At 37.7% G+C, this 13,447-nt stretch overlaps 1 protein-coding gene across 5 annotated transcripts in view; it reads right to left on the bottom strand.

Moving 5' to 3' along the window:
• Positions 1–13,447, bottom strand: part of ARFGEF1 (ARF guanine nucleotide exchange factor 1) — a 142,701-nt gene that overhangs the window by 88,277 nt on the left and 40,977 nt on the right. The window lies entirely within an intron of this gene.

The following is a 13,447-nucleotide window of genomic DNA, read 5'->3' as shown; positions in this document are numbered from 1 at the left end:
AAGACACTATCACTAAAAAGATTAAAAGAACAAGTGGCAACAGAGGAGCCGTAGAGTAAGTATCAAAATACTGAAAGTAACAATATTACAAACCACGGTATTTTAAAACAAACTGAAAAAATTTTAAGTATGTAATACTACTTTATATTTGTGCAGCAATAGAGTTTAAAACACTGTTCTATACATTACCTAATTTTATCCTCAATTCCTCACTTTATGGATAAGGAAACCATAGATCAGATTAGTTCAATAATGGCTTAAAAGTCACCCAGCTGGTAAGCAGTGATCCAGAAACTAGTTTCTCTAGTCTTAGTGTATTACACACTACACAGTGTGCTATATTTAAGCAACCTTTTATTAGCTGATGCAGGTGAACTGAAAAATTCAGGGTAAACATAGTGTAGAGCAGTGGTTCTGCAAGTGTGGCCCCAGGACCAGCAGCATGAGCATCACCAGACACTACACCAAACTTGCTGCATCAGAAACGACGAGTGTAGAGCTCTACAGTCTGTTTTAACAAGGCTTCAAGGCGATTCTAACAGACAAACAAGTTTAAGATCCATTGCTAGAAAGTGGTTAAAAGAAATGAGTGCAAGACAGTTGGGTTTCGTCCACTACGTCCACATCCATTTATTGTACCTTTAAGACTTCTTGGACTAGTGTTTGAGCCTATGCTAAAAAGGAATTTCTTTTCAGTTTTCTTAACTTGTAATAAATGTCCAGTAACACAGCCTTTGAGGAAACTGCCTCTCTAGTTTAATGAATTAGGGCTTGCAAACAGTTTGCTTCAGGTTGGCCTTCAACAGTAGAATCAAGAAGTACAGCTGACCTTTGAACAAGGCGAGGGTTAAATTATAATCAGCCCTCCGTTTCTGCTGTTCCTCTGCATCCATAATCCACCCAACCACGGACTGTGTAGTACTGTAGTATTTACTACTGAAAAATATCCATGTATACGTGGACCCACGCAGTTCAAACCTGCTTTGTTCAAGGGTCAACTGTAAACTAACTAATTCTCAATTATTAAAGAAAAAACACCCAGAAGAAAAAAAATATTGAAGTATCAAATTAAGAAGTAGCATACTCAAACTAAAAACCACTTGGTGCTTAATTGTGAAATATTTTCCTATTAAAGTCAGAATCATGACAAGGATGACCACAAACAGTAAAACAGTTTTGACCTTGCTCTGGAAACACTGGACAATACAAACACACAATACTGGATGTGATAAGAAAAGTCATCACTCTTGAGCTGATATAAGATAAAAACCAGACACTGGATTTGTTTGTTTAGTGATATTTAGGTTTTTAAACTATGCAGTCATAACACTTAAAAGAAACTTTATTATTGAAATTCTTTCAGGAATTCTTTTCTCTCTAGCCACTAACTCCCCCTACCCCTTCAGAACTATTTTTATACAATCTTCTTAAAACCTTATAAACACAACCACTGCATTATATAGAGAAGGAAAGATTAAAATTGGAGGAAATGGGTCATTGTAAATTAGCATAAAAGTATAGATTTTAAAGTATTTTGAAAGAAACACAAATTTCATTCCCTTCAGGTACATTAAATTACTGAAACCAAGTACATTAAATTACTGGCACAGTTGATAAGGCACAGGACTTAAGGAACAGGAAAGAATAATTTATTTAAAAAAATAACTGATCACATGCAAGTTATGTACATGACTTCCTAAGTATATTCAATATTTCCTCTCATAATATTTTTACTATCAACTTGCTTAGCAGCTTTCTTTCCTGCACTGACAGTACAAATATACACTTCAAAATTATATTTATACAGAGCCAATAAATTCTATCATCTCTACACTATGCATGATTGATATTGCCTCTCACGACACCTTTGGTCTTACAGCATAGCTTGCACAGCAACAGAACTTAACGCAAACTAAACTGGTAACCTAAGGAAACACAAGGTCAAATGAAGAGTTGTTTCTTTTTGTTAATCAGTTTTTGCTTTTTAATTAATTTATTTTTGGCTGAGTTGGGACTTCGTTGCTGCGCACGGGCTTTCTCTAGTTGCAGCGAGCAGGGTCTACTCTTTGTTGCAGTGCATGGGCTTCTCACTGCGGTGGCTTCTCTTATTGTGGAGCACGGGCTCTAGGCGCATGGGCTTCAGTAGTTCTGGCGCGCAGGCTTCAGTAGTTGTGGCTTGCGTGCTCTAGAGCGCAGGCTCAGTAGTTGTGGCGCACGGGCTTAGGTGCCCCGCGGCATGTGGGATCTTCCCGGACCAGGGCTCGAACCCGTGTCCCCTGCATTGGCAGGCGGATTCTTAACCACTGTGCCACCAGGGAAGCCTTCAAATGAAGAGTTTTTAATAAATACATTAGAACTTACACATCCAATGTGTTGTCTCCTTCAAAGCCATAACGATGGGAGGGTATGCATCAATTATCATAATACTGCCAGTATTCAAAAATATTTGGGAAATTCACTGTTTGCAGTTCTCTCCTGCCTGCTTCCTTCTTTTAAATGAATAACCTCACAGAAGGAAAAATTTCTAGAAAGGGAATCAGATTCTAGCCACCAATTAACCCCAAGTGGCTTGGAGCCAAGCATGAGTAATGGTATGTGACTACAAAACAGAAGTTCTCAACTTCAGTGCTTCTGTGAACCAATGTCAAATTGTGTGTGCATGAGCAGTGTTTTAGAAAAAGTACATAACTCTCATCAGATTCTGAAAGAAGCCTGTAACCCAAACTATACAGATGATACAGGATCAATTAAAAGCAGTAATCTGGGTCAATGATGACTATACATGAAAGCAATTTTAAACAAAGTATTTATAAAACATCGCATAAATGTAAGGGATCACTTTGAAAAATAACATTCCTTTGGATGTATATATTCTGCTAGATTTACTTTTTCAAAGCCAAACATGTGACTTTAACATCACATTTCAAACATGTTAAGGATTAAATAAAAATACAGGAGTTAAATAGAATGTTACAGTAATCTAAGGAAGAGATAATGGCTTGAACAAAAGCTGTGACAGTAGGGATGAGTAACTGTGAATTCCGTGGACATCTTGGGAGGAAAAACAATGAAACAATCTCATTTATCTAGGAGGAGGAAGAGGAGCAAGGAGAGGAGACAGGGCTTGCCTAACTGGATAATAAAGGTACCATTAATTTAGACACAAAACACAGTTCTCTCACTGTGCAAAAGTAGGGGTGAAGGTGCAGGGATGAAGAAGAGGCAAGTTTTGGCCACGTTTTGTTTTAAGAGACCGGGATGTTCAAGTGGCAGTATTCAGCAGGCACCAAGGCATATAAATTTGAAGATCAGGAGACAGCATGGCAGACTGTATTTTCCAAAATGGTCACTACGTTATCTCCCACCCCACATGCCCTTCTGCAAAGTGACCGTGCACAACCCCCCAAGAGAGAAAGTCTAATTCCCCTCCTCTTGAATACGGACTGGCCTTAGAGATTCATTCATAACCAATAGAATTCAGTGGAAGGGACAGTGAACACCACCAAGATTAGGCCAGAAAAGGCCAAGCAGCCCCTGCCTGATTCTCTTGGAATGCTGGGTCTCCAGACACCCACTCTTTGAACCCAAAGGCCCTGATGTGAGAAGGCCAAGCCACATGGAGGCCACATGTAAGTGGTTCAGGCGACAACACCAGCTGAGCCCAGTTTCAAGTCACCACAGTCCAGGCGCCAGACATGTGAGTGAAGAAGCCTCCAGAGGATTCCAGGTCCCGGCCATTCGCATCCCCCCCGCCCCCCGCCCCCCCGGTCATTGTCAGTCCTCCCAGATGAGGCTCTAGACACTGTGGAGCAGCAACATGCCTCACCTGAACTCCTGACACACAGAGACTCTGTGAGCATAGTAAAATGATCACTGAGTTACACCACTAAGTCTACGAGTGGTTTATTACACAGCGATAGATAACTGGAACAGAAAGGGTTAAGGAGGCTTGAGGAGAGTGGGGTTTGAAGTAACTCCTTGGCGAATGGGAGAGACAGCTAACTGAGGGGCACAAAAAAACTGCCAGGAACATGGAAAGTTCCAATGTGTTCTGAGCATTTGGATAAGGAATCCGGGTAGTTAACAGGTATGGTGCTTAATAAAATGCAGCCAGGACATGCCCCCTAAACTAACCCCCTTATAATATACTTATCAGCCTCCTCAGAATCTGGAGGTCCTCTGTAAAATTAGGTTGCAAAATTATGACTAAATCATATATAAACAGTTGATGGCTATTGAAATACAAAGTAATTTAAAACAAAATATCAGTTTAAGTTTCTTTTTAGCACCCAGAAAGCAGTCAGAAAGATAACTTTCCCTTATATTACTACTGTCACTGCCCCCCACCTCCCTTCCTATTTAACAGAAGCAAAAAGATGCAATGGGGGGGCTTCCCTGGTGGCACAGTGGTTGAGAATCCTCCTGCCAATGCAGGGGACACGGGTTCGAGCCGTGGTCTGGGAAGATCCCACATGTCGCAGAGCAATACAAATATTCATTTAACCTTTAACCCTAGGGTCAAAGCACATGTTATTGTACTTATAGGTAAGCACAATATATATATATTGCACAATACAGATATTGTGCAATAGATAAAAAGTTTTTGTCTATTGCCATGATTTACCGTAAAAACTGTCACAGCTATTAATGCAATACTTAGTACTCTTTTACACATCTTAGAAAGTTTACTAATTAGGTATCTGTAACCATCTTGCCCTGAGCTAAGCTAAATTTTACCTTACGGTATTCTATAAAAGGAAACAAGCTCTATAATCCAAACTATAGAAATTTTTCCGCAAGTGAATGCACTTTATATTGATATGCACTTTGAAAAAATAATTTATTTATTTATTTATTTTTGGCTGCGTTGGGTCTTTGTTGCGGTGCGTGGGCTTCTTATTGCGGTGGCCTCTCTTTTTGTGGAGCACGGCCTCTAGGCGCGCGGGCTTCAGTAGTTGTGGTGCACACGCTCAGCAGTTGTGGCGCACGGGCTTAACTGCTCCGCGGCATGTGGGATCTTCCTGGACCAGGGCTCGAACCCGTGTCCCCTGCATTCGCAGGTGGATTCTCAACCACTGTGCCACCAGGGAAACCCAATATGTACTTTTAATAGAATCCATTACTTCCAAAATTATTGGCAAAAATAATGCTGATTTACTTTTTACTAAACCGACCCCCCCCCACACACAAGCGTATATGATGTAAGAAGTTGAGCAGTCTTTAGATTACCAAATTTCCTACTGAATTTCAAATAAATGTTTTCTTATCACAGGACTATACGGGCTTGGCTATTTTCTGAAATATGAAAGGGAGAAGAATAGATTTTCATTCAAAAGCCAATATTCCTGCCCTCCCTGCCAAAAGCCAGCAGACCCCCAACTGATAATATGGTTCTAGAGCATATGTCAAAAAGAAGTGCAAAATTCTGACTGCAAACATTCTATTATATTGTAATTGTCCTCAATGGTTTGAATATTGGTGGAATTTTCAGAATAAAGGTGAAAAGTGATGCTCCTACCATAAAACAGCAAAAGCCAACTAAGGGGGAGTGACTGGATTCAAATGAAAACTAGACACATGAATTGCAGTTAGCTTACAGCTTACACATAACTCAAACTTAGAATTCCAAATTTAATTTAATGTTTAAGAAATTTTTAATTTCTATTTATATATATACTTGTAACAGAAAGGCACTGTACAACTTTTAAATTTAGACACTGATCTCTGGCCAAACATAACAGGTATAGGAGTCCCCCCTTATCCCCGGTTTCACTTTCCGAGGTTTCAGTTACCTGTAGTCAACTGCAGTCTGAAAATATTAAATGGAAAATTCCAGAAATAAACAATCCTAAGTTTTAAATTGCATGACATTCTGAGTAGTGCGATGAAATCTCGTGCTGACCCACGCTATCCTGCTTTGTCCCACCCAGAACGTGAATCATCCCTTCAGCGTATGCTGCCCTTAGTCATTCAGTAGAGCCCTCTCGGCTATCAGGATCGATAGTCATAGATGGTACCACAGTGCTCTGTTCAAGTAACCCTCACTTTACTTAGAAAATGGCCCCAGTGTAAAAGTAGTGAGGCTGGCAATTTGGATATGCCAAAAGGAAGCTTGAGCTTCACTTAAAGTGCTTTCTTTAAGTGAAAAGCTGTAAGTTCTTGACTCAATAAGGAAAGAAAAAAAAATCGAATGCTGAGGTTGCTAAGGTCTATGGTAAAAACCAATCTTCTACTCATGTAATTGTGAAGAAAGAAAAAGAAATTTGTGCTAATTTTGCTGTCACACCTCAAACTGCAAAAGTTATGGCCACAGTGTGTTAAGTGCTTAGTTAAGATGGAAAAGGCATTAAATTTGTACAATTAGATATTTTGAGAGAGAGAGAGAGGGACCATATTTACATAACCTTATTACCTTATATTGTTATAATTGTTCTATTTTATTATGTTATTGTTGTTCATAATTTACTGTGCCTAATTTATAAATTAAGTTGTACCACAGGTATGTATGTAGAGATAAAAACACAGTATATAGAGGGTTCAGTACTACTCGCTGTTTCAAGCATCCAGTGGGGATTTTGGAACATACCCCCTGCAGACATGGGGTACTACTGTAATTTAAGTTCTCTAATGCACTCAAATAATTTTTTCCGTGATAAATAACTTAAAACTAGGAATAAAAAATTCTAATAGACTGAAACTGTTTCTTGAATGTGTGGTACATCAGTAATACTCAGATCCGTGAGAAATGTCTTCTAAGATAATGAAAATTGTTGATTAGCTCACCAAAATCACATGAATAGAAAAGAGTCTAATAAACAACAAAAATATCTTGTTTGTGTAGCATTTTACAATTTACAAAGAAGTTTTATATACATATTATTAATTCTTAGAACAGCAGACAGCATTACCAACATGCCCATTTTAGAGATTAAAAAACCTGAAGTGACTTACCCAAGATGACAAGAAGGGTATGGAATGATTTAAGTGCGATTTTGCTAAGAAACAAGCCTAAATCAAATGACTGAATTTCAGTGACTTATCAATTAAAAGAATATTAATTTTAGAATGATGTTATTATCATAGTTTTCCAATGTGCCTATAAAAGTTCTAAGAAAACAAAAAACCACTGTGCTGCCTATTAATTCAGAAAGAGAAAAAATCCTGCTGTTTTGAAAACCAAAACTAGAAATATACTTTGAATAGTAAATATTTCAAGTCAATAATTTTTTTCCATTCCAGACTTTCTGTATAAAGTATTTTAAATAAAATACAAATACAAAATAAAAACTTCAACAGAATTCAGATCGAGTGTCTGCCTAATGACACTAAAGTAATAAACATAGGGAAGCCAAATTTAAATAAATTTTCACTTTCACTAAGTGAAAACAAGCATTTAGAGAAACCACGAATTATGAAAATGGTCTTTTAATGGAACTTAGTATTTGAACAGAAAGAATGCAGTGGATGTTTACTGTCTACAACTTGCAGTGGCTACAGTGAAAATCAACAAAAACAGAGTTACTGTTCTAAGTGTTAACACCCCTACTGGTAAATAAACAATTAGACATTTCATAGATTCTGCTCAATGTAAGAAATGCAGAAGCCGCAGCTATGGGATCATGGAAAGAATACTGCATTGTTTAAGTCAGGGCCTTGGGTTCTATTTCACACTTGGCTGCACAAGCGAAATACAGTAGAAAGAAATGGGTTAGAGGCCCCAAAACACTGAGAGTCAAACCCCAGGTCTGCCTCTGTATGACCTTTCTAAACCTCAGTTTACAGATTTTTCAAATAGGCATGATAATATTTAGTTTTCTGTCTCTTAAGACTATACTAGGAGAATCTTGGAGGTGTGAAAGTACTTTGTTTTGGGCTGGGTTTAGTCTTTTTTTTTTTTTTTGAGAAAAGTTTTAAATTTGAAAAAAGTACAAACAACAGTAGATAAACACCCAGTAAGCAATCACCCAAGCTTATTTTATGAAAGCATTTCATAAATGTATACAAGCATACCTCAGAGATCTTGAGGGTTCAGTTCCAGACCACTGCAATAAAGCGAATGTTGCAATAAAGTCACATGAACTTTTGGTTTCTCAGTGCATATAAAAGTTGTTTATACTATACTGTAATCTATTAAGCGTTCAATAGCATTATGCCTTAAAAAACAATATTCATACCCTAATTAAAAAAATACTTTGGGAATTCCCTGGTGGTCCAGCGGTTAGGCCTCAGTACTCTCACTGCTGTACGCCCAGGGTCAATCCCTGATCAGGGAACTAAGATCCCTCAAGCTGTGCGGCGCAGCAGAAAAACAAAACAAAAAAATACTTTGTTGCTAAAAACTGCTATCAATCATCCAAACCTTCACCTGGTGGAGGGAGTGACCAGGGTGGTGGTTGCTGAAGGGTGGGGCGGCTACAGGAATTTCTGAAAATAAGACAACAATGAAGTCGGCTGTATCGATTGACTCTTCCTTTCAGGAACAACTTCTCAGCAGCATGCAATGCTGTTTGACAGTATTTTACCCACAGCAGAACTTTCCAAATTGGAGTCAATCCTCTCAAACCCTGCTGCTGCTTTATCAACAAAGTTCATGTTATATTCTATTGAATAAATCTTTTGTTGTCATTCCAATAACCTTCACAGCATCTTCACCAGGAGTAGATTACATCTCAAGAAACTACTTTCTTTGGTCATCACTAAGAAGCAGTTCCTCATCTGTTAAAGCTTTACCATAAGACTGCAACAATTCAGTCACATCTTCAGGCTCCATTTCTAATTCTAGTTCTCTTGCTATTTCCACCACATCTGCAGTTACTTCCTTCCCTGAAGCCTTGAACTCCTTGAAGTCATCCATGAAGGCTGGAATCAACTTCTTCCAATCTCCTGTTAATGCTGATATTTTGACCTCTTCCCATGAATCACGAATGTTCTTAATGGTATTTAGAATGGTGAATCCTTTCCAGAAGGTTTTCATTTACTCTCCCCAGATTCATGAGAGGAATCACTACTATGGCAGGTATAGCCTTACAAAACTTTATTTCTTCAGTAATAAGACTTCAAACTCTTGATCCCTGGGCTGGATGATGGATGCTGTGTTATTAACAGGCATGAAAACAACATTAATCTTGTTATATTGAATACATCTCCATCAGAGCTCTTGTGTTACCAGAAATACTATCAATGAGCAGTAATATTTTGAAAGGAATCTTTCTTCCTAAGCAGTAGGTCTCATCAATGGGTTTAAAATATTCAGTAAACCATGCTGTAAACAGACGTGCTGTCATCCAGGCTTTGTTGTTGCATTTACAGAGCACAGGCAGAGCAGAGCAGATTTAGCATGATTCTTAAGGGCCCTCGGATTTTCAAAATGGTACATAAGCAATGGCTTCAACTTAAATTCACCAGCTGCATAAGCCCCTAACACAAGAGGGTCAGCCTGTCCTTTGAAGCTTTGAAACCAGGCACTGACTTCTCCTCTCTAGCTATGAAAGTCCTAGACGGCATCTTCTTCCAATATAAGGCTGTTTCATCTACACTGAAAAGCCGTTGTTTAGTGTAGCCACCTTCATTAGTTATCTCAGCTAGATCTTCTGGATAACTCGCTGCAGCTTCTACAGCAGCACTTCCTGCTTCCCCTTGCACTTTTATTTTATGGAGACGGCTTCTTTTCTTAAACCTCATGAACCAGCCTTTGCTAGATTCAAACTTTTCAACTGCAGCTTCCTCACCTCTCTCAGCCTTCAGAGAACTGAAGAGAGTCAGGGCCTTACTATACATAAAATGAATAACTAATAAGGACCTACTGTATAGCACAGGGAACTCTACACAGTACTCTGTCTAATGACCTATATGGGAAAAGAATCTAAAAAAAAGTGGATATTTGTATAACTGATTCACTTAGCTGTACAGCAGAAACTAACATAACATTGTAAATCAACTATACTCCAACTAAAAATTTTTCAAAAAGGTTACTGTCTTGCTCTAGATTAGGCTTTGGCTTAAGGGAATGTTGTGGCTGGTTTGATCTTCTATCTGGACCACTAAAACTTTCTCCATACCAACAAGGCTGTTTCGCTTTCTTATCATTTGTGAATTCACTGGAGCAGCACTTTTAATTTCCTTCAAGGACTTTCCCTTTGCATTTATGACGGAGCCGTTTGGCACAAGAGGCCTAGCTTATGACCTGTCTCAGCTTTCAACATGCCTTCCTCACTAAACTTAATCATTTGTAGCTTTTGATTTAAAGTGAGAGACATGCGACTCTTCCTTTCGCTTGAACACTTAGAGGCCACTGTAGGGATGTTAACTGGCCTTATTTCAATATTGTTGTGTCTCATGGAATAGGGAGGCCTGAGGAGAGGGGGCAAGACAGGGGAATGGCCAATCTCGGTGGAGCAGTCAGAACACACACATAAGTTTGCAGTCTTATATGGGCATGATTCGTGGTGCCGCAAAACAATTACAATAAAAATATCAAAGATCACTGATCACAGATCACCATAAAAAAATATAATAATAAGGAAAAAGTGTGAAATATTGCGAGAATTACCAAAATGTGACAGAGACGTGAAGTGAGGAAATGCTGTTGGAAAAATGGCACTGACAGACTTGCTCAAAGCAGGGTTGCCACAAACATTCAATTTGTAGAAAATGCAATGTCTGCGAAGCACAATAAAGCAAAGAGCAATGAAACGAGGTGTGCCTGTATACACTATTTAAGGAAACGGATCCTGTCAGTCTTATGCACCAATGCATTTTTGGTTCTTACCACAAGTTGCACATAATAATAATACGTAATATCTACTGAGCAGTTACCAAGTGCCAGGTTCCACTGCAGGTGCTTTAAAATACCTCATTAGGTCCTCCAGCAAGTTTGAGATACATGCTATTATTGTTCTGATTGTATATGGGAGAAAACAGACACAGATACATAAGTGACACACCCAAGGTCACACACTTAGTGATAGGGCCAATGTTATTAAACCTGCATTATCATACTGATAGCAGATACTCAATAAAGAATTGGTGAATGAATAAAAGAATGATCATAAAATTGAGTTAGAGGAAATAAGTTATATATGAAACAAAAAATTTCAAGATACTTTCAGGCCACTGATACTGATAGAGGATAGTCTGCAGACCTTAAAAAAATCCTAAAATTCATAAATACATCTATGGCAAATACAGTTGACCCTTGAACAACATGGGGATTAATTCTTATAACTTATAGTCAGCCCTCGGTTCCTCCACATATCAAAAGCTCAATAGTCCAAACTGCAAATTTAAAGTCCAGTAGTGCCAAGATCTTTCTACTTTTTAAAATAATTAAGCACTAAGTTTCAAAGAACAAGAGAACAAGAGACCAAGAGAGTAGAAAGTAATAAGTAACAAATAATCAGGAAAGCCCTCAAAAGAAGGTGGTATTTAAGCTAAACCTTCAGGGGCAAAAAGAACTTAGGGAGGTATGAGGTAGTGAAAAAAAAAAAAGGAATGACAAGGAGCAAGAGAAAGAAGAGATGAATATGCACGGGGTGTTATTCAGTCAGTAAAGATATAAACCCCTCAACAAAGATATATGAATGGCTAAGGAAATGCAAATCAAAACCACAATGAGATGCCACTTCACAGTACTAGAGTAGCTACTCTACACTCTAGAGCTATACAATAACAAATGTTGGTGCGGAGAGGGAGAAATGGGGACTCTCATCATTGCTGGAGGAAAATAAAATGCTGCAGCCACTTTGGAAAACAGCTGGTAATTTCCATAAATTTGCCACATAACCGAGCAACTGCACTTTTAGGTACCCATCCAGAGGTGAAAACACACATCCACACAAAGAGTGGCATGTGAATGTTGAAAGCAGCATTATTCATAATCACTAAAAGATGGAAACAATCTAAAGGCTCACCAATGCATGAATGAATAAACAAAATATCAATTCCATACAACAGAATGCTATTCAGCAATAAAAAGGAACTAAATACTGATACATGGTAGAACATAAATAAAACTCAAAAAACATGCTAAGCAAAAAAGTCATACACAAAAGATTGTATACTGTATGATTCAATTTACATGAAATATCACAAAAAGGCAAATCTAGAGACAGAAAGTAGGTAAGTGGTTGCCCGGGGAGGGAATGGGAATTAACAGTTAATGGACATGAGGGATTTTATAAAAGTGATGGAAATGTTCTAAAACTGATTTATGGTGATGGTTGCACAAACTCAGTAAATTTACTTTAAAAAAAAAACAAACCAGAGTTGTACACCTGAAATGGGTGAATTATGTGATATGTAAAATATGCCTCAATAAAGTTACATTAAAACAAAACAAGACATATACCTGATTGGAATGAAAGATTTGTAACAGAGTAGAGAACAAATGACATCTTATGTATATTCTATAACTGAGTAGCTCAGCTAAAGCAACTTGGCTAAACTGTAGGTGGCTGCAAGCACAAGAAAAAAAACAGCTCCCATAACTGCAGAATAGTATTGGGATGGCCAGCCAAGTTGGAACGAACTTTTTGTCCAGCCCAATATTAAGCATGCTCCAGCCAGTATCTGGAGACAAATTTTTGTTCTCCACAAATTACTCCCCTCAGAAAAAAGAAAGGCATCTTATTCTTGAGTCCTTTTTAAGTCTCCCATTTCAGAGTATTCTTTCATTTTAACAGCTTTTAAAAACGTTTTATTACAGAAAACTCCAAACACATTCAACAGTAGAGAATAATACGATGAATCCCCATGTCCCATTATCCACCTTCAACAGTTACCATGTTTCATCTATACCCTCCATGCACCTTCATGCTCCCCTCCCCAAAGAGCTCAACTAAAGCAAATTCCAGGCATACTATTTAATTTATAAATATTTCAGTATGAAGTTACTTTTAAATTTCTTTTAAAACATAATTATAAAAGTAACCATGATCAGTTTAGAAAATCTGGAAAACACAGAAAAGTATAAAGGAGAAAAAAAACACCAACCACTATCTCACAATATAGATATAAACCCAGTTAACACTACAATGTAGAATATTTTTAGAGGGAACTTTTTATTAAAGTATCAACATAACATACGTGGTGGAAGGTGTACAAGTTATAAGTATTCAGCTCAACAGACTTTCCTTCACAAATAGACCCCTTTACTTTGAAAAATCAAATGACTTAAACAACTATTTTAATATTATGTACATACTTATGGTTCTATAAATAAATTTTATATACATCTCTTTGCCAACCACAATGTAGGGGATAAGATCTTAACATTTATTGACTATATGTACTGTCTCATTTAATTCTATAATAACCCTATGAAGTAGGCATTACAGATGAAGAAAAGAGACCCAAAGAGACTTCGTAACTTTGTCTCAGATCTAATAAATAACAGAATCCAGATTAAAATTTAAAAACTGCCTATCAGGGCTTTTTCCACCATACCATG

Source organism: Balaenoptera borealis, assembly GCF_965194805.1.
Source record: "Balaenoptera borealis genome assembly, chromosome: 17".
Lineage (NCBI taxonomy): Eukaryota > Metazoa > Chordata > Mammalia > Artiodactyla > Balaenopteridae > Balaenoptera > Balaenoptera borealis.
The sequence above is the reverse complement of the archived record's forward strand: the minus strand, read 5'-3'. Positions and strand labels throughout refer to the sequence as shown.